Here is a 23,908-nt window from a genome sequence, read left to right as displayed (position 1 = left end):
GTGTCTGAGTCTGACTTGCATGATACCAGGTGGAAATCTCTGTCTTGCTGGTACTATGAGTTTGTGACTTCTCATGGGTCAGTGTTATCACCTTGTTCAGTGCTAACTGTGGTCCTTAATACATGACCACCTCACCGTTTCATGTTCTGATTTGAATAGAAATGTTTGAGACAAACAAAGCCTTCGTTTTAGCATCTGTGTTAATTTTTCTTCCTCTCTCTGCAGCTTGTCCTCTAAAACCTGTCCCTTTAAAAAGAAAACCATCTATGCATACTTTTGATCGCTGATGTCTGGGATCTGATTGAATGTTGAGATATTATTAGCTTGAGTGTTAAGGGAGAGCTTGAATTTTATGCCACATGTGCTTTTTCTCCCCAGGAATTTAAATAATGCTTGATTGTACTGAGGCTTCATTATTGAGTGCTGCTAGAAAATCACTGTCGGCCCGTGATTGTAAGAAAAGAATTCATAAACATGTGAAATAAAAAGAAAAAAAAGGCTGAGACATTACATGGTGGTTCCACGGAGTAAGATTAGAAGGCCAGTGGTGCCTGATTTAAGGCTAGCAGTGGCCTGAGAGAACGGAAGTCCTTCTGAATTATCAGTCATGTACATTATTCTGTATTTGGATATGAAGTATTTTGTGATAAAAATAAGTTAGACTCTGTGGCAGGTCAAAGAAAAATCATTTTTGGTCTTTAGATAGTAGTCATATAACAAATGTTGTCGGCAGTCATGAATATCTATGAGCCTTGGTTTCCTCATTTGTAAAGGAGAGAAATAACAGAATTTCAGGACTCTTACAGTTAGTGTAGAACACCAAACATAGAACACAGCACAATAAAGGACAGATTAAAAGACTAAGAACTTTAGTTATTTACAGGTAAGCATATGAATTGTGTATCTATGTCATCAAAGTGTCACACGGGAAGCTGGGGGAAGATGGCGGAAGAGTAAGACGCGGAGATCACCTTCCTCCCCACAGATACATCAGAAATTCAGCTACACGTGGAAAAACTCCTACAGAACACTTACTGAACGCTGACAGAAGACCTCAGACCCCCCAAAAGGCAAGAAACTCCCCACGTACCTGGGTAGGGCAAAAGAAACAAGAATAAACAGAGACAATAGGATATGGACGGGACCTGCACCAGTGGGAGGGAGCCGTGAAGGAGGGAAGGTTTCCGCACACTACAAGCCCCTTCGAGGGCGGAGACTGCAGGTGGCGGAGGGGGAAAGCTTCGGAGTAGCGGAGGAGAGCACAGCCACAGGGGTGTGGAGGGCAAAGCGGAGAGATTCCGACACAGAGGATCGGTGCCGACCAACACTCACCAGCCCGAGAGGCTTGTCTGCTCGGGCGCCGGGGCAGGCGGGGCTGGGAGCTGAGGCTCGGGCTTTGGGTTTCAGTCAGAGCGCAGGGAGAGGACTGGGGCTGGCGGCAGGAAGAGAGCCTGAAGGGGTTAGTGCACCACGGCTAGTCGGTAGGGAGTCCGGGAAAAAGTCTGGACCTGCCGAAGAGACAAGAGACTTTTTCTTCCCTCTTTGTTTCCTGGCGCGCGAGGAGAGGGGATTAAGAGCGCTGCTTAAAGGAGCTCCAGAGACGGGCGCGAGCCGCGGCTAAAAGCGCGGACCCCAGAGATGGGCATGAGATGCTAAGGCTGCTGCTGCGCCACCAAGAAGCCTCTGTGCGAGCACAGATCACTCTCCACAGCCCCCTTCCGGGGAGCCTGTGCAGCCCACCACTGCCGGGGTCCCGGGATCCAGGGACAAGTTCCCTGGGAGAACGCACTGCGCGCATCAGGCTGGTGCGACATCACGCCGGCCTCTGCCGCTGCAGGTTCGCCCCGCACTCCGTACCCCTCCCTCCCGCCGGCCTGAGTGAGCCAGAGCCCCCGAAGCAGCTGTTCCTTTAACCCCGTCCTGTCTGAGCGAAGAACAGATGCCCTCCGGCGACCTACACGCAGAGGCGGGGCCAAATCCAAAGCTGAGATGAGGGAGCTGTGAGAATAAAGAAGAGAAAGGGAAATCTCTCCCAGCAGCCTCAGAAGCAGCAAAATAAAGCTCCACAATCAAAGGGGATGGAAAAAGATATTCCATGCAAATGGAAACCAAAAGAAAGCTGGAGTAGCAATTCTCATATCAGAAAAAATAGACTTTAAAATAAAGACCACTAGAAGAGACAAAGAAGGACACTACATAATGATCAAGGGATCGATCCAAGAAGAAGATATAACAATTGTAAATATTTATGCACCCAACATAGGAGCACCTCAATACATAAGGCAAATACTAACAGCCATAAAAGGAGAAATCGACAATAACACAATCATAGTAGGGGACTTTAACACCCCACTTTCACCAATGGACAGATCATCCAAAATGAAAATAAATGAGGAAACACAAGCTTTAAATGATACATTAAACAAGATGGACTTAATTGATATTTATAGGACATTCCATCCAAAAACAACAGAATACACATTTTTCTCAGGTGCTCATTGAACATTCTCCAGGATAGATCATATCTTGGGTCACAAATCAAGTCTTGGTAAATTTAAGAAAATTGAAATTGTATCAAATATCTTTCCCGACCACAATGCTATGAGACTAGATATCAATTACAGGAAAAGAGCTGTAAAAAATACAAACACATGGAGGCAAAACAATACACTACTTAATAACGAAGTGATCACTGAAGAAATCAAAGAGGAAATTAAAAAACACCTAGAAACAAATGACAATGGAGACACGACAACCCAAAACCTATGGGATGCAGCAAAAGCAGTTCTAAGAGGGAAGTTTATAGCAATACAATCCCACCTTAAGAAACAGTAAACATCTCGAATAAACAACCTAACCTTGCACCTAAAGCAATTAGAGAAAGAAGAACAAAAACATCCCAAAGTTAGCAGAAGGAAAGAAATCATAAAAATCAGATCAGAAATAAATGAAAAAGAAATGAAGGAAACGATAGCAAAGATCAATAAAACTAAAAGCTGGTTCTTTGAAGAGATAAACAAAATTGATAAACCATTAGCCAGACTCATCAAGAAAAAAAGGCAGAAGACTCAAATCAATAGAATTAGAAATGAAAAAGGAGAAGGAACAACTGACACTGCAGAAATACAAAAGATCATGAGAGATTACTACAAGCAACTCTATGCCAATAAAATGGACAACCTGGAAGAAATGGACAAATTCTAAGAAATGCACAACCTGCCAAGACTGACTCAGGAAGAAATAGAAAATATGAACAGACCAATCACAAGCACTGAAATGGAAACTGTGATAAAAAATCTTCCAACAAACAAAAGCCCAGGATGAGATGGCTTCACAGGCGAATTCTATCAAGCATTTAGAGAAGAGCTAACACCTATCCTTCTCAAACACTTCCAAAATATAGCAGAGGGAGGAACACTCCCAAACTCATTCTATGAGGCCACCATCACCTTGATACCAAAACCAGACAAGGACGTCACAAAGAAAGAAAACTACAGGCCAATATTACTGATGAACATAGATGCAAAAATCCTCAACAAAATACTAGCAAACAGAATCCAGCAGCACATTAAAAGGATCATACACCATGATCAAGTGGAGTTTATTCCAGGAATGCAAGGATTCTTCAATATACGCAAATCAATCAATGTGATACACCATATTAACAAATTGAAGGATAAAAACCATATGATCATCTCAATAGATGCAGAGAAAGCTTTCGACAAAATTCAACACCCATTTATGATAAAAACCCTGCAGAAAGTAGGCATAGAGGGAACTTTCCTCAACATAATAAAGGCCATATATGACAAACCCACAGCCAGCATTGTCCTCAATGGTGAAAAACTGAAAGCATTTCCACTAAGATCAGGAACAAGACCACTTTGCCCACTCTCACCACTATTATTCAACATAGTTTTGGAAGTTTTAGCCACAGCAATCAGAGAAGAAAAGGAAATAAAAGGAATCCAAGTCGGAAAAGAAGAAGTAAAGCTGTCACTGTTTACAGATGACATGATACTCTACATAGAGAATCCTAAAGATGTTACCAGAAAACTACTGGAGCTAATCAATGAATTTGGTAAAGTACCAGGATACAACATTAATGCACAGAAATCTCTGGCATTCCTATACACTAATGATGAAAAATCTGAAAGTGAAATCAAGGAAACACTCCCATTTACCATTGCAACAAAAAGAATAAAATATCTAGGAATAAACCTACCTAAGGAGACAAAAGACCTGTATGCAGAAAATTATAAGACACTGATGAAAGAAATTAAAGATGATACAAATAGATGGAGAGATGTACCATGTTCTTGGATTGGAAGAATCAACGTTGTGAAAATGCCTCTACTACCCAAAGCAATCTACAGATTCAATGTAATCCCTATCAAACTACCACTGGCATTTTTCACAGAAGTAGAACAAAAAATTTCACAATTTGTATGGAAACACAAAAGACCCCGAATAGCCAAAACAATCTTGAGAACGAAAAATGGAGCTGGAAGAATCAGGCTCCCTGGCTTCAGACCATACTACAAAGCTACAGTAATCAAGACAGTATGGTATTGGCACAATAACAGAAAGATAGATCAATGGAACAGGATAGAAAGCCCAGAGATAAACCCATGGACATATGGTCAACTTATCTTTGATAAAGGAGGCAGGAATGTACAGTGGAGAAAGGACAGTCTCTTCAAAAGTGGTGCTGGGAAAACTGGATAAGGACATGTAAAAGTATGCGATTAGATCACTCCCTAAGACCATACACAAAAATAAGCTCAAAATGGATTAAAGACCTAAATGTAAGGCCAGACACTATCAAACTCTTAGAGGAAAACATAGGCAGAACACTCTATGACATAAATCACAGCAAGATCCTTTTTGACCCACCTCCTAGAGAAATGGAAATAAAGACAAAAATAAACAAATGGGACCTAATGAAACTTCAAAGCTTTTTCACAGCAAAGGAAACCATAAACAAGACCAAAAGACAACCCTCAGAATGGGAGAAAATATTTGCAAATGAAGCAACTGACAAAGGATTAATCTCCAAAATTTATAAGCAGCTCATGCAGCTCAATAACAAAAAAGCAAACAACCCAATCCAGAAATGGGCAGAAGACCTAAATAGACATTTCTCCACAGAAGATATACAGACTGCCAACAAACACATGAAAGGATGCTCAACATCTTTACTCATTAGAGAAATGCAAATCAAAACTACAATGAGATATCATCTCACACCAGTCAGAATGGCCATCATCAAAAAATCTAGAAACAATAAATGCTGGAGAGGGTGTGAAGAAAAGGGAACACTCTTGCACTGCTGGTGGGAATGTGAATTGGTACAGCCACTATGGAGAACGGTATGGAGGTTCCTTAAAAAACTACAAATAGAACTACCATATGACCCAGCAATCCCACTACTGGGCATATACCCTGAGCTAACCATAATTCAAAAAGAGACATGTACCAAAATGTTCATAGAAGCCCTATTTACAATAGCCCAGAGATGGAAAAATCCTAAGTGTCCATCATCGGATGAATGGGTAAAGAAGATGTGGCACATATATACAATGGAATATTACTCAGCCATAAAAAGAAACGAAATTGAGCTATTTGTAATGAGGTGGATGGACCTAGAGCCTGTCATACAGAGTGAAGTAAGTCAGAAAGAGAAAGACAAATACTGTATGCTAACACATATATATGGAATTTAAGAAAAAAATTGTCCTGTCGAACCTAGGGTTAAAACAGAAATAAAGACACAGACCTACTTGAGAATGGACTTGAGGATATGGGGACGGGGAAGGGTAATCTGTGACAAGGCGAAAGAGAGGCATGGACATATATACACTACCAAATGTAAGGTAGATAGCTAGTGGGAAGCAGCCGCATAGTACAGGGAGATCAGCCCGGTGCTTTGTGACCACCTGGAGGGGTGGGATAGGGAGGATGGGAGGGAGGGAGACACAAGAGGGAAGGGATGTGGGAACAGATGTATATGTATGACTGATTCACTTTGTTATAAAGCAGAAACTAATAAAAAAAAAGTCACATGCATGTTTTACTACTGTCTGGATAATTCGCTGCAGCAATAACTCCAGCTTTCTGTGTCGGAGTATTAATATGGTCAAGATTCAGCTGTGGTATGAAAACATACGTTTTTTTTTCAAATTACTTGTTCAACTTTATTTGAACTTGTGAATCATGGCATTCATATTTCAAGATGTTCCTCTGATAATATAGCTGCTTTATCAATAAATATGTCTAACTAAGAAGGAAAAAAGAAAAAGACAGAGATCCCATCTGGAAACTATTGGAAATCAAATGGTTCCCCTTCAACCCCTGCCTCAATCAATATGAGTAAATAAAAATATATATGTTTAGGACTTTGATAAAAGCTTCAATTCTCTTTCTTTCTCTTTCCTTTCATTAATACAATGTTCATTTTGCACATAAGACCTTAGATTTATTTACAAAAGCACCGTGTGTAATGAATTCTCCTTTATGAGGGATCTGAGAAGACCATCTGGAAGACAGAGAATGTGTGTGAGTCAGTAAGTCCCAACAGCTGGGCATTGATGTACAAACCTTCTGCCACTAGCCTTTGGATTTTCACTGCTAAGTTATTATAATTCTAAATACACTACTGCTGCTTCTTTTTTCCCCAATTTTTTAAACTAAACTAAACTAAACAAAAGCAGGTCCACCAATTTCTTGCACCCCCATCCCCACCTCTGGCAGACACCAACCTGTTCTGTGTATCTATGAGCTTAGATTTATCATTAAAAAAACAAATATACATATTATATATATAATATTATATAATATATAATATAATATATATAATATATATATTCCACCTGTAATAGAGATCATAATGTATTTGTCTTTTTCTGTCTGACATATTTCAGTTGGCATAATGCCCTTGACACCCATCCATGTCATTGCAAATGGCAGAGTTTTATTCTTTTTTTATGGCTGAATTATATTCCATTGTATTGATATGCCACATTTCCTTTATCCATTCATCCATTAGTGAACACTTAGGTTGTTTCTGTACCTTGGCTCTTGTAAACATTGCTGCAATGAATGTGTGAATGCAAATATCTTTTTGAATTAGTGTTTTTGTTTTCTTTGAAAAAAATACCCAGCAGTGGAATTGCAGGTTCACATGGTAGTTCTATTTTTAATTTTTTGAGGAATCTCCAGAAAATACATGTTTGAGACAAATAATTACATGTATTTTTTAGGTGTAAATGAATATGGTGCCTGAACTCTATAAATAAGTTTCTCCATCTTTAAATCGAGATGATAAGGATTATCTCATGGGCTTGTTTAGTAAACTAGTAGTTCTCAAAGAGCCATCTCAGAGTCAACATCAGTAGCACCTGTGAACTTAAAATTACAAATTCTCAAGCCCTTGAGAAATTCTCAGATCAGTCACTGTGAGGCCCAGCAACCTGTGTGTAAAAGAACAAAATCAAGCCCTTCAGGTATTTTTGATGCACATTAAAGTTTGAGAACCACTTGTTGTGACTGGTTTGCCTGGGAAAAGATACACACTAGCATACCATTATAGCATATATTTCTACCTCACATATACAATAGATATAAATAACCTCAAGAGCATAGATATTAGTAACATGCACTAAAATAATTAGTAAATGATTGTTTTGGAGTTGTTTTGCTTTTAATATAACATTGAATTTTAAATATATGTAATTTAATTTTTAATAATGACTATTTTAACAACTAGTTTGCAAAGTTCCTGAAATTTGATATTCAACTCTCCCAAACCTGTAGGAGCCACCTTGAGCACACCACCTGTGTAGTAATATTTTCCTTTTTTATTTATTTTTTTTAAATATTTATTTATTTATTTATCTTTGGCTGAGTTGGATCTTCATTGCTGCATGTGGGCTTTTTCTAGTTGCGGTGAGTGGGAGCTACTCTTCATTGTGGTGCACAGGCTTCTCACTGCAGTGGCTTCTCTTGTTGTGGAGCACGGGCTCTAGGCATGCGGGCTTCAGTAGTGGTGGCACGTGGGCTCAGTAGTTGTGGCTCGTGGGCTCTAGAGCACAGGCTCAGTAGTTATGGTGCGTGGGATTAGTTGCTCTGCAGCATGTGGGATCTTCCTGGACCAGGGATCAAACCCGTGTCCCCTGCATTGGCAGGCAGATTCTAACCACGGTGCCACCAGGGAAGCCCTATTTTCCTTTTTTACTCTTAATTTTCCCCCCATAACTGGTAGACTATCAAGCACACAGATGTACTGGAGAGGAGCTTATGGCATGCTGAAAGTCTGCTGAAACAACCCACATTTCCAAGTAAGGGAGAAGATACTTTAAGGACAGAATTGAGGCTGAAAGATGTAGCATGCCAGTAAGTTGAGGAAAAGTCACCAGCATTCAGTTTTTAATTATTTTCTTATTCAAATTGATGAATTATGCCACAAGTTATGACTGCACATACACAAGAAGTCATCTCCATCATTGTGTTATGGAATTTGTTCTAACTTTTCAGTGATAATGAAGTTCGGTCCATTCTTAAAATGGATATATGCCCATCCCATGCAGAACACTTGCCAGTACATTCAGAAAGATGCAGGACATTTCCATGTAAACACAGCATGTTCAAAGATCTGTGGTTAAATAGGTAACAGATGCAAAGTTGAAAACCTGTCCCAGGTTCCTCTGGAAAATATCCCCATTACATGAAGAGTCAGAGCATCACCAGAACAGAAAGGCCATCAGTTATCTGGCAGGCATGGATTTATATTTCCATCTCAAAACCCAGATTCTGTTCTGCTACTTTCAGCATGAATGTGCCACTTGGTAGAAACAGTAAACTAAAAAAAAAATGGGGGGGGGGAAACCAGTGAGGGGGACCATCATAAAGATACTTGGGCAGGTTATGTGGAAGTACTCATCTGGAGTTCCTGAACATTTATTTCTCCTTGTGAAGTTCTGAAACATATACATGAGAATAAAGGTGAAATCACTCTTCATTAGCTGGAGATTTTGTTCTAAATATCTGGAAGGATCCAGGATGAAGCACATCGAGGTTATCATTTTCCCACTCCTAAGCAAGCTCATGTAGCCTCAAACCAAACACCATCTTTCCTTCCATGAGAATAATTAGACCCTGTACTTTCAAGGGGTTGCTGTGAAGATTTAGTTAGAAGATGCAAGCAAAGCATTTAGCCTGGATTTCTAATGCCTGCGACATAGTGATTGCTCAATTGTGTACATATTATAGAAGAAAGCATGCTGGTCTCAATGTCCATATCACCCCTGGCCCAAGAATCTAGACCTTCATAAATTAATCCAGTAGCTCAATCATGGTGGTCACATAAGAGAGGAGCAGCCTTTCAAAAGTAGCATGAAGAAAAAAAATCTTAGATTATGAATAATTCTAGACCTCTTACTGTTCAAGCTAAGTAGTGGCAAAAAGCTAGAAGATTAAGTAAAGAGAGAGAGAGAGAGCTGGCCATGCTGTTATTGGTCCCATGCATTGAGGACAATTATGGGCCACACCAAATTAAGCTAATCTATTACTTCTTTAAAAGTTTCAGTCATAGAAATTGTAGCCCAACCTTTGTTCTCAAATATGGCCATCAGGTTCCTACTCTTCCTCCTGGCTGTAGCATGAGAGGGGCTGGAATAAGGGGGCTGATATGAGGGGAAGTCAGGGACATGAAAGACTTTAGCTTCCCTGAAAGACCACTACTTTCATTGGTGATGTTCTCTTGAAGAGTTTAATATGAGAGGCAGTCATAACATCAGAAGCAATGCCAGTGACTAGGTCATCATTATGGCAGAATGCTAGAATGGGCAGCAGGGGACGCTTGCTATTGGGGGAGGGGTGTGTTAAGAAAATCAGGGTGCCTGAGTTATGTTGCATACAGAAAACTTTTCCAACTCTCCCTGAGTCTGTCCATGGCTGAGCTGCTTCCTGTTTTTTCTTGCTTCCTGCTGTATTTTTTTTAATTTTTATTGGAGTATAACTGCTTTACAATGTTGTGTTAGTTTCTACTGTACAGCAAAGTGAATCTTCTATACGTATACATCTATCCCCTCTTTTCTGGATTTCCTTCCCATTTAGGTCACTGCAGAGCACTGTGTAGAGTTCCCTGTGCTATACAGTAGGTTCTCATTAGTTATCTATTTTATACATAGTATCAATAGTGTATATATGTCAAGCCCCATCTCCCAATTCATTCCACCCCCCTAAGCTTCCTACTGTCTTTACACTAAACCCAGGTTTTCTGAGGCACTCACTGAAGCTCTTGTCCAAAAGTAGAACTTTTTCTTGTTTGGGGAAGCCTCAGTTCTGCTCCTAAGGCCTTTCAACTGATTGAAGCTGGCCCACCTGGATTACCTGGGCTAATCTTTCTAACTTACAATAAATTGATTATAGGCTTTAATCATATGGACAAAATACCTTCACAACACATAGATTAGTGTTTGATTGGATAAATGGGAGCTATAGACCAGACAAATTGATACATAAAACTGACCATCATACTCACCTAATATATTGAATGTTTCCTCTTTGCCCTGAGAATGTGACAATAAAATTCTTAGTAGTGTCATGAAAAGGCTTTTCCTAACATAGCCGGTGCTGCCCTCTTGAGTTCCCATCAAAGCTGTGCCCCAGCCATAATTGAACTTCCACATGTATGTGTCTTTTGCTCCTTTTTAAAAATACAAGCAGCTTCATTCTCCTGGGATATCTTTACCCTCATCTGCTCCCATTGTTCATCTCCTAGGCGTCCTTCTAGATTTAACTGTCACCTCTGTTAGGATGTCTTCCTGGGTCTTGTCCCTCCTGCACTCCTCCTGCATTCTGTGCTAAATACCGTAATAGTGCTGATCACATTGTATTGTAATGACTTGTTTCCTTATTTGTCTCACAATCAACAGTAAACTTCTAAGAATAGAGACCAGGTCTTATACAAGGTGCATTTCTAGTGCTTGGCTCAGTGCTACACATACAGTTGGCACTCATTAAATATTTATTCATTGATGAAGTAAATGAATCATGAAAGCTAATATTCAGAATCAGAGGCATAAAGACTATACCAAATGATCATACTTTCCAGTTTCAGCTGATGTTTTATACTTGTGTCAGGGTAAACTCCCCTAACCCTCCTCAAAAATACTATAAACAAATCTTGAGCATGCTTATGATAGGAGAGTCAATTTTGATCAATTATTAAAGAAAGTTATGAAAATAATTTTCTCATTTATTTAAAGTTCTCAATCTAGCACTCTCTTTGAAAGCAATGAATAGTAGATACATAAATATTGCTATTGAAATTAAGATGATGTTTGTAAATCATTCCAAACACTCACTCATGCTATAGTTATCTGGCAAAATGAATTGACAATTTAAATATCAGAACTATATATAATATAGATAGAATATATATTCCAGTATTACTAGGAAGTAATAGTAAAATTAGAAGAGAAGATCATATGTCAGTTTTGAATATTTTGTGAAGAATCTTATTCAAAACTCTTCCGAGCAAATTGAACAAAACCTTACTTTGAGATAATTTAACATCTGTTTATTGAATCTACTAAAAAATAAGTCTATCATGTAACAAGCACTGTTAGGGCTTTGGGCTTAAAAAGACATAGATTTTTCTTTCTCATGGATCACATTCTATTATCTTTCTTAAGTTTCCTTCAAATTTTCAAAAACTGAGTTAAAATGTCTTCTTTTCTTTCCTGGAAACTGCTACATAAAAAGTATTGTGCTTAGGGATTCTTTTTTTTTTAATTAAAGAATCAAAGACTATTTTTCTTTAAAATAGCTGGTGTGATGAAGTGCCACTTCACTTTGTTCTGTAAAATGATATCATTTTTGAACATAAAATATAAAATGCCTTCTTACCATATGTATTAAAAGAGCCATGAAACTGAGATATAATCAACAAATGGTATGTCCAACACACTACTTTATTCTTTGGTATTAAAGAAGAAATCTACCTTTAATTAAAGCTATCCCTTAACATTTATATCTCAACCTATATGTCCCTAAAAGGATGTGAGGTAAATTAGTGATGTAACACAGGAAAACTGGTAGAATTTATAAAATCTGGTCTTAAGCACTAGCAGGTTTTAGAGCCTCTGCAACTTGCTAGAAACCTCTTGGGAATGTCTCTCTGCCCAGGCTATACCAAGGGAAATTAATTGATTGATTAATTGATAGTCTTTGTTGGTTTCCACAAGACAAAGATAAAAGAATTAGGGGTCAATAAAGTGAGGTTTGATATATAATAGTCCTGCATCAAATATCTGTCTCTGCTATTTACCATGACCTGGTACATATACGTTATTTTGTCAGTTTCACTTTTTTATTCTATAATCTGGATTTATCTATCATACAAAGTCATAGGGTTTAATTAGTATTAGGTAAATGCACATAAGGAACAGTGTACATAATAAGCACTCATTATATTGTAAGTGTCTTGTCAGTATTTGGAAAAGAGTCCAGCAAACAGTTGTTAAAAAAAGGAAACAAAACAAAACTTTTTGAGTAGCTAGTAGGTGCCAGGCTGTGCATTGTATGGTTCCACATATTTCACTTAATCTTTATAAGAACACTCTTTCCTCCATAAAAGAGGAAACTGAAATACAGATTGTGACTTTCTCAAAGTCAAAGGTAATGAGTAGTGGAGTCAAGATTCAAATTCAAATCCATTTTACTCTGAATCCTCTGTTACTTCTACACTTTTCCAAGTTCCACTGGAAAGAAATCTGAAGTTTTTACTCTCTGTCTTCAATTCATTAATTATCTCTTCAGCCATATCTAATCAATTTTTTAATCCTCTTTGTTGATTTTTAAAAAATTTTCTACAATTTTGTTTTGAATTTCTGAGTTATACTTTTTTTCTTTCACATCTGATTGTTTCTGTACTATAATCTCCTCTTGTTTTGTGTTTGGCATTACTTTATCTCGCTGAACAGTTAACACATAGTTATAAAGATTCTTTCAAATTCCTCATTTGAGTTTCTCAGTTCAGTTATCTTCTTTATTGTGTTTCTAATCAATCTTTCTTGGTGTTGGATTTGCTCAAATTTTTGTGACATTTGTCTATGACCTCAATTTCTATGAAAATTTATCCTCTGAAAATGACATTTGAAAATTTCCTTTGAGCTCTGGTGATCTCCTATTGTTGGCAATTTCAGAGTTGCCTCTGTCTGGGTGCATGAAGCCATCAGATACAAACAAGTTTTGACATTTATGTCCTGGGTTTTCTTTTCCACATGAGCATTGTAAATGTGGCACAGATGTCTGCATCCTAAAAATGCTATGTCACACCTTGCTTCCACACATGACCTGTGTGCCAAAGATCTGCATCACCTGATAGAAAGGTTTCATTTCAGTGAAAGACCCCATCCTGGCTCTCTGGTACCAAACCCCATCCCATTGCAGGCATCAATATACCAGTTCTTATGTTTATATCTGGCTCTAGGACATATTTTGCTTTCTTGCTTTGAGCTCAGCTATGCATTTTAATTCTTTAAACACATCTTACTGAGCATTTTTCGATGTATAGAGTGAATAGAGGTGGTTCCCACATTTCTCAGTCCATCATCTTGCAGAACTTCCTCCCTAATTATTTTTGAGAATATTTTACATGAAGGGTAATATGTAACTTATCATCTAATCTTTTTTAGTGACACTGGGCACTAATAATAATTATCCTGGGGCAATTGAACTGTATTGGTCAAGGTAAATGGTCACTCTATTTCTGTGGAAACTAGTGTATCAGAACACTCTAAGAGAATGAGTTTCAGAAAAGTCTTAATTAGTCTATTCACTGGAATTGCAGGGAATCTTGGAAACTGAGAAACTTAAATGACAGGGTTCCTTTGAGGGCATTTAAAGTTTGAGGCTGTCTGGTAATTCTCAGCATCCATATGCAGTCTGTACTCCCTGACAACTATATGCTATGTATAGTAGCTTCTCTTCATTAAACTCCTTAATACAAATCTGTGCTAGGGTAATTGGGAAGAATGGTCTACAGAGTAAGATGAATACTATTTGCTTCAATGTAGTCACTATTCCCCACTCTGTCATTTAGCAAATAAAGTGTGAACTTCATAAAAATAATTGAATGGATTCTTTTTCACAGCTGTGGGTTTCTTACAAGATACCAATTCACATAAAAGCAAAAGGATAGAAAAATAGCACAATATTAGAATTTTTATACTGATGTTCTGAATCAGTTGTTCTAACAATTTCCCTTTTCTTTAGAAGAAATATATATTATCAGGAATATTTTAAAAACCCAATCTTATTGGCTTGCCCATCTATCTATCTATCATCTATTTATCATCTCTCTCTCTCTCTCTCTCTCTCTCTCTCTCTCTCTCTCCCTCTCTCTCATCTCTATGTACTCAACCTCATTTCAAAAAGAATTTGAGGTAGAAGTAATTATATTAGCCAGGTGTCCAGCAGAATTATAGTGGGGGAACCATTAGATGATATTATTACCATACAGAATTTTAGAGTTGGTGAGACCTTAGAAATTATATCATTTTCTGTGACCTTAATTAGGCAATCTAACTATTCATCATTATTTGAGGCCGTGGAGAAAATTCTTGCCTTCTATAATCAGCAAAGCTCTTTTATGTATCCATATTACTGCAACTGATCTTATAGGTCATTTTCAGCAGCTTGGATTACTAATAACTATCAGCAATTACAGTGTTATTGTCTCTACAAAATGCAGAGGTTCCCAACTCTTGTAATATGACCTTAAATTCCTGTACTGAATGAAACAACTTTTGATGCTGAAAGAGGTCTCATTCTGAGAGCTTCAATAAAAGATGGAGCTGTACACTAGCCCAATCAGTCTTCTTTGGCAGATAGAAATCAGCACCTCCATCATTTGGGCATGTTCTTTCCTCTCCCTGGGAGGTATAATTCCTCTTCTTATCCTTATACCCAAATCCAATCACGGTTCTATTTACCCTGCATGAACTAGTTTCCTTGTGACCCAGTGTTTCTACACTTTAGAATATATTCCGGAGAAATTATCCCAAATGTGAAAAATAATTCTGAATAAAAATGTTCCCCTCTGAATTATTTAAAACAGCCAACTATCTGGAAAAGATGAAAGCTGTAATTTGAAAAGATACATGTACCCCAATGTTCATAGAGGCACTATTTACAATAACCAGGACATGGAAGCAACCTAAGTGTCCATCAACTGATGAATGGATAAACAGATGAATGTATATATATATATATATATATATATATATACACACACACACAGACAATGAAAAATTATTCAGCTATAAAAAAGAGTGAAATCATGCCATTTGCAGCAACAGGGGTGGACTTAAGAGATTATCATACTAACTGAAGTAAGTCAGACACAGAAAGACAAATATTATACGATATCATATATATGTGGATTCTAAAAAACGAGTACAAATGAACTTATTTGCAAAACAGGAACAGACTTACAGACATAGAAAACAAACTTGTAGTTACCAAACAGGAAGGGGGCGAAGAGGGATAAATTGGGAATAGGGAAATAACAGATGTACAGTACCATATATAAAATAGATGAACAACAAGAATTTACTGTATAGCACAGGGAACAATATTCAATATCTTGTAATAAACTATAGTGGAAAAGAATATGGATTTACATACATACATATATATATGTGTGTGTGTGTGTGTATATATATATATATATATATATATATATGTATAACCAAATCATCGGAGACTAACACAATATTGTAAGTCAACTATACCTTAAAAAAATAGTCAAATATTGGAAACTCAGCAATTATAGGGGGATTTTATGTAAATTATGGTAAAACATGCCATATTAAATGTACAAAACAAAAACAGTAAAGAACAGATCATTGTAACATTGGAAAGACTTCAGAGGATTTTAATTTTACCAGTATGCTTTTTGGTATTTTGTATGACCTGTGTGAATTGCTGTTTGATAAAAAATAGTTTCTGAAAAAATGATGTTTATAAAACTATATGATAAGATGAAAACTTACTTATGGCCTGGTTTTATTTTAGAACATTTTATATATAAATTTTGTTATATAAAAATAAAACCTTTTTGCATTAAAAACAAATGATGAAAAACATAAGTTAACAAAGATTTTATTTTCTTATTTCTTCTTACATTTTTATATTTTCCAACTTTATAATGAGCTTTGACTATTTTTATAACTTAAAAAACCAACAAAACTTACTTAAAAAATCATCTCAAGGTCTCCCTTCTCTATGAAGTCTTTCCTTTAAAATGTGTATGGCTCTATCCACTGTTTCCACATCACTTTAAGCACAGATCTTTACATCATTAGGCACATTGTATTTTGATGTCTTGTAAGTTTACTGTAAGCCTGCAGACTCAATCTGTCATCCACTCTAAAATCTTTAGAGTGTAGCACATTGTCTAATGGGGTAAACATTTCAGTACAAAATAAATGAATAAATGTCGAATGTTGAATATAGTCTAAACAAAAAGTCTTGTTTTCCTGCCCTTCCATTCTTCGATTGCCTCATGCATAAATTTTACACAAATATATTTTCTTGTTCTATAATTATCCCTTATTTACTTATAGGGTTATGGATAAGGAATAACAATGAAACAAGAAGAATTTAGAGCTCAAAAGACACAGCTATACCTGATCCTGAAACTGGTTCTTAGTCAAAGGTTGTAATATTTAAAATGTGTTTTTAAACATGAATACACCACTAAATTTTTTAATAGCTTAGGTAAAGTAGCAGAAAATCATTTTTAGATACTTTTCTGCAAAAAGAAATAAAAATCAGACATTAATTTTTTGATAATCCCTATGTCAATTATTATTTTAAAATAGTTCAAATATATCTTTGCCTTTATGGAAAATAAATGTGAATTCTTAGTTTGAGGCAAGTAATATTTTTATAGGTATATAGAATTTATTTTTAAGGTCTACAATAGTGATCATTTTTAATTTAAAAATAATTTATTCCTTTTGTGAATGTAATTTATATAAGGACATTGCTTCATTGAATTGTTTCTGTTTTTACTGACTTTTTTATGCTTGAAAATATAAAAGTTTTCAAGCATAAAGGTCAGTGACATATAGTCCTCAATCTCATTTGCTTATCTACTTGTCATAGACGTTGGATATTAGACACCAGGCAGGCTAGCAGAAAACAAACAGCACTTTTGCCTTCTATGAAGAAACTGGTGTTAAATACCTCCTTTCAGGGCAAGTATATAAATCACTTAGATATAGGAGGTCTGTGAGAAAGGCTCTTGGCATAAAAGATCATTAGACCAAAAAAAAAAAAAAAAAAAGAGGAAGAGAAATCTAGACCACCATAATTCAAAGTCTTGAAAATATTTAAAAAGTAACTAAGACTGTTCCAGGACCAATATCTAGTTTTCTCCTGAGTAGGGGACTTGGCATCCAATATATCATTCATTCCAGGGTACAGGATTATGGAAGGAGGTTATACAAGATTTTTAGTAAAAGAAGGTTGTTAACTAGCACCAAGAACTACTTATTCAATAAGGCATAATCACTAGCTCCCTGCTACCTTTTAGAAACTGTAGGTGTCCGGAATCATACTAACCATCTTGGATTAATTCATAATAGTATTTGACATTGAATAGAAATAATTGTGTAAATTTTAGACAGCTTAAAAAAAAGACTAAAATACCACTGTAATACTGGAGTTTCCTGAAGGATTACAGAAAAGGAAAAATCAATATGAAATATGCCTCCAAAAATATTTGACTCCATCGAATAACAAGCAATATTCATGTTGAGATGGAGTACCGTAAGCCAGCAATCATTATCAATAAACACATAGATGTTCTCTAAACATGATAACTTGGTTTCTCTGTATAACTCTACAATTTCAAACCTAGTGATGCAATTAGGACTATATACTCTGTAGATTAATCTGAACATGCAATGACAGCATGTAAATCAGATCATTCAGACACTACTTTAGGCCAATAAGAAGCCTGAGACCCAAAGTCACCAGAGTGTCAGCCCGAGTATGGTTACTAAAAATGTTAAGAAATTTTCTTGTTGTTATAATATTTATTACATTCCTCCTTCTAGAAGATTGATGAAATTTACTGTGATTGTGGGAATGTGATTAACCTAGATGAAGAGATGATGGTCACATATGAAACGATATAAACATATCAAAGTCTGAATGAAAAAACAGCATATTTAAACCAATTTTGAGGTGGAAATATTAAATCTCTTCCTCTTTTATAATTGTTACTTTGAAAATGACATTTCTTACAAGACAAAGTTATTTGGGCACACATAATGAAAATATTGCAGAGTTATATCTTGCCTTTCTGAATAATTTAAAATGAAAAAATATGTTATTTCAAAGTAAATATGTTTCATTTGGTGAAGGAAGAAGAATCAAATTCATTTTTTAAGTTCAAATAGAGCTTACAGTTTTTTTTAATCTTAACATATTGTGGTAGAGGTTTTAATGTAACAGACAATTTCACCTTTTTAATCACAATGTCAGTCATTGTTTGCAAAGTGTATTATCTATCTCTAAGTTTTGGTCAGGCTTTGGAAGCCATTGCTTCGACTATAGCTTTGAAGTTTTTTTATATTCTTCTAATTGACCCAAGATTTCGTGAAAAATAGGGAATCTCAGACCATTTATCTTGATCTTTTCATTATACCTCTTAGAAAATGAGACACACAACAAATGGTGGGATTTTCAGGCAGTTGTAATTTTATTTGTCCTTTCCTTAAACATTGTTTATCTCTTTTATTGAAACTTTAATTTTGCTTACTCAGTAAACAACTATTGATTATCTTTGACCATAACAAAATGATAAAGGTCACTGAAGAAACCATAAAAATCAGAAAAGGTATCTTATGAGTTGAAGCAGCTTTGTCTCCTAGAAGCAAAGAAAAGAAAATCAGATGTATTGAATAACCACTACATGTTAGCTATAATGCCTAGCATTGTATATCCATTAGCAATTCTCAGCCCATGTTTCTGTAGAACAGATCTAAGTTGGGATGGGGCTGAGATTTAGATACATCTACACTTAATTTCTGGAGGAGAGTAAGCCTCTGCCCTAGCCCCTCACCAAACACCTGGTTGTATCTGTTAATTTATATGGATAGATATATCACTGGAGGAAAAACACAAAACTAAACAAAAACTCTAAATGTATGTCCTTAATCAGAATTCAGGTACATGCTGGTACATCTTGTAAAGTTGGGTGATTGTAGTAGTGATGGGGGGGGCAGTGAAGCACACAAAAACCATATTAAAATGCAGAATGACAAGTTTCCCTGCTTGAAAGTTTGCTTTAAGTCAACAAAGAGCTGGTACATGGCAAACTGGATTCAGCAATAAGGTCTCAATGTTGGAAGGAAATTGTAGTTGTGGTTATAGAGAATCTGATGATATTTCAATCCATTCATCATCATATTCAGGATGACATGAATATATGTGGGGGGAATTAATTTCATAGAAATGGTGGGGGCAAATAACTCAGCCCTGAGATCCCTATAGATTGATGTTCTCAGGGATTAAGAGCCATTCAACTTCTTACTTTTCAGAAGACTTCAAAGCTATCAAGTACCATGAGGGTTAAAGTTAAACCCTTGGGTGGCAGAGAGCCATGGCGATGAAGGGGCAGAGTATAGACCTGAAGGGTCTCTATGGACTGTGTGGTGGAGTTGGGAATTGCACAGGCCACATTATCAATGAATTGGGTAAGACGACCTTGGAGAATTCATGGAGCTGTAGGAGAAAACATGAGACCCTGGGAATTAGTGGTCTAAAAGTTACCAATGGACCTGATGTTGATTTGCTTTTAACTCTTCATCTGAGATCATATAACCAAAAACTCCTGAGGTAAAGAAAAATTCAGGCTACATATATACATGTAAATGTGTTGTTTTTTTTTTTACTCCTCATCTTGTCTCCAAATAGTAGACTAGAAAATTACCAATGATAATGTTTATATTTTTTAAGTAATAAAAATGAAGAAAGAGAAAATAAGTTGAGGCAGGGATGGGGTTTAAAAAGACAAAGTACATTATGAAAAAATAAAGACACAAAATAAAGGCAGAGCTCCTATTTAAACTCACGATGCCTAACTTCAAACTCCAAGTTATAATAATATCAGTGAAGATTGCAGATACAGTTTGTTTAAAGCTTATTCTGTATGAGAAATTATGAGATGGATTGGAGAAGATGAAGGAAGAGGTATGTGAATTCCTAAGCTCCATTGCTGTGAAGGTGCAAAGGGTTTTTGCTTTTTTTATTTTTCCTGAATTTAAGACTGATTCTTTGTGCAAAAGTCATGTTGAATTTTATGATATTTATTTTATACAAACCATTTATAAAACAACATCCAGATGGGACATGTACCTATGAGTTTTCTTTACTATGAGTTTCCTAAAAGTGGTACTTCATAATTCAAACCAATATATTGTGTCATTGACATGCTGGGGCATTAGACCATTTTGATATATGCATGCAATATCTTAATGTGTTGTTCTCTTTTTTTTTAAAGACAGTGAATGGATTAAACCAGAGTGTCTTTGAGTAAGGTGGTCCCAAGAATGGGTAGACATACCCCCCAAAAAGTGATTAATGGGAAAGAAATGAATTCAATTTATAGTTTGTTTTCTTTTCTTTCTTCTTGATTATATTCCTTCTTTTTAGGCTAACCTTCAGCAATTTTTTTTTTTTTTTAAAGTTTCCTCTCCTTTTTTTTTTTTTTTTTTTAATGTTGAGCCTTTTTTTTTTTTAATTTATTTATTTATTTTAAATTTTTGGCTGTGTTGGGTCTTCATTTCTGTGCGAGGGCTTTCTCTAGTTGCGGCAAGCGGGGGCCACTCTTCATCGCGGTGCGCAGGGCTCTCACTGTCGCAGCCTCTCTTGTTGCGGAGCACAGGCTCCAGAAGCGCAGGCTCAGTAGTTGTGGCTCACGGGCCTAGCCGCTCTGCGGCATGTGGGATCCTCCCAGACCAGGGCTCGAACCCGTGTCCCCTGCATTGGCAGGCAGACTCTCAACCACTGCGCCACCAGGGAAGCTCCAGCAATTTTTATGATACTTACGGTGTTTTTTACTTTTTTCTTATTTTAGTCCTTTTTAGCTTTAGTAAGTAAGTAATAAAAACACTGATCTGATATTAGAGAGAGAGAAATAGGAGAGAAGAACCGAGATCCTTACAGTATTACCAAAATGGAAAGACAAGAAATGAGAACTTCCTGGGTAAATGTTCCTTTAAGATTCTTTCCAGCCTTGTGATTCTAAGGTTTAGTTTTTGTACAAGGAATTAAAGAATAGTAGAGATGGAGGGGGTCACAGTGGGAGTTATTGTCTAGATCCCAAGCATTCTGACTCCAAAAGCCCAAGTCATTTATAACAAATCATTTTCTATTCTTTTCTTTGTCACTTATGAATGCCCACCATTTACCTGACCCTCTATTTCACTATCATGTCATTTTGATAATAAAGAAATTATTCTTAAAATCTTAAGATTTTTAGGGCCTCCTAAAAATCCCCACAGATGCAGAGAACAACTCCATTTCATCCTTGAAGATTGTAATTAGGTCACCCTTTAGTATTTTTTGTTGCAGCGAAAAGCCAATTTCATTCATTAATTTGTGTATTCATTTAGCAAGTAATTTTAGTTCTTTATTATACCAGATTTTTTTTTGCCTGTTTCATTACTTCTGTTTCTATTTCTTGGACTCTCTCCAGTTGTTCTAGAATCCTTTAAAGGCTGGTGACCAATATTAGACATGCTATTATAATAAGGATCTGACTTGCCAAATGATTAGATGCTAAGTCTTTCATTTTAATGTTTTTTTAACACCTAAAATATTATATAACTTCCATTCATCATGTACTACCCACCAACAGCAACCCTGCCCCAACCACTGGAAAAGTATGCACTGATGTAACTTATCCATCCTATTTTGCAATTTGTAGTACCAGCAACTGACTAATTTATTCACATTATTTACTTTCTTTAAATTTCCCTTTTTATTTCATTAAAATCAGCTTGATATATAATGAAGGTAAAAATCCTGGCTCTAGCACTTATTAGCTGTGTGCCTTTGGACAAATTATTTAACCCCTCTATTTCTTTGTCTGGAAAAGGGAGTAGAACAAGGTGATCATGGTTCCTGATATACTGAACCATAAATGTGAATTCAAATGGAAATGACTGACACACCAGTAAAGAGATGATTAAATAGAATAACTCAGTTTTGAAAGTGCTATGAAGGAAATAAGTAAGGAACTCAGAGAAAACTGAGGATGGGGTGGAGTAGTCACAGAAAACTTCTCTAAGGAGCTCACATTTATTAACCTGGGAGCTTTATAAAATAGACAAAAGCAAAGAAAGGAAAAGAAGACATAGAGATAGAAGATAGATAGATAGAGAGATAGAGAGATAAAGAGATAGAAAACCACCTATACAAGTAGAAGAAGAGCATCTGTGAGACATTACAGACCTCAGTGTTCTCTTGAAAATGAAAGAAAACCAGTATGATCACAAGATTTACTAGGGGGAAGGCTGGAGTGGTGGTCAGGGTCTTTTAGGAAATTGTTTTTATTCTAACAGAAATGTAAACTACTATAGGGGTTTAAGAGAAACCATCAGAAAAGTCATATTATAACAAGATCAATTTAAAATTTTTTCACTTTTTATTTTGAAAAAAATCAAACAAAAAATTTACAAGAAAAGTACAATAAATTTCTTTATACTTTTGACCTCGATTTGTGATTTATCATATTTGTTCTTTCCCTCTTTATATAGATAACTATTATTATTGTTATTACTGTTAAATCATCTAGATATGAGGTATAAATTGCATGACACTTTACCTCTAAGTAGTTCAGTATTTTGAAAGAAAAAATAGTTTTTCTTACATAAGCCCAAATGCAATTAAACCAAATTCAATAAATGTAACATTGGCATGGTACTATTATCTAATACATAGAGCATATTTAAATTTCACCAGCAGTTTCTGTAATGTTCTTTACAGCAATTAATCATGTTTTTGGATTCAGGAGGAGCTATTTCAGGACCACATACTGCCTTTAGTTGTCATGTGTCTTTCATTTCCTTTGTTCTGGAACAGTTCTCTCAGCCTTTATCCTCATGACATTGATGTTTTTAAAAGTACAGGCCAGTTGAGGAGCAAACTCAAAGCCCTTCAATTTAGGATTGTCTGATACTTCATCACGATTAGATTCAGGTAATGCATTTTTGGCAGGAATATCACAGAAGTGATGTCTTTTTACAGGAAGGATGCAGAAATTATGATCTTCTCACTGCAGCACATCAGGAGAGGTATGATGTCACTTTGTCTTATTAATTGGTGATGCTAACTTTGACTGTTTGGTTATGGTGATATCTGTTAGATTTCCCCACTGGGAAGTTATTATTCTTTTTCCTGGGAGAATCTATATATATCCCATTTTCTTTTTTTTTTAATGATAGATTTTTAAAAATAAATTAATTTATTAATTTATTTTTATTTTTGGCTGTGTTGGGTCTTTGTTGCCGTGCGTGGACTTTCTCTAGTTGCAGCGAGGGGGGGCTACTCTTCATTGTGGTGCACGGACTTCTCATTGTGGTGGCTTCTCTTGCTGCGGAGCACGGGATCTAGGCACATGGGCTTCAGTAGTTGTGGCTCGCGGGCTCTAGAGGGCAGGCTCAGTAGTTGTGGTGCACGGGCTTTGTTGCTTCACCGCATGTGGGATCTTCCCGGACCAGGGCTCGAACCTGTGTCCCTTGCATTGGCAGGTGAATTTTTAACCACTGCACCACAAGGGAAGTCCAAGTCTTTGTGAGACACATTCTGGTTGTTTATT

Source organism: Hyperoodon ampullatus, assembly GCF_949752795.1.
Source record: "Hyperoodon ampullatus genome assembly, chromosome: 8".
Classification (NCBI taxonomy): Eukaryota; Metazoa; Chordata; class Mammalia; order Artiodactyla; family Ziphiidae; genus Hyperoodon; species Hyperoodon ampullatus.
This window is presented reverse-complemented; position numbering follows the sequence as displayed.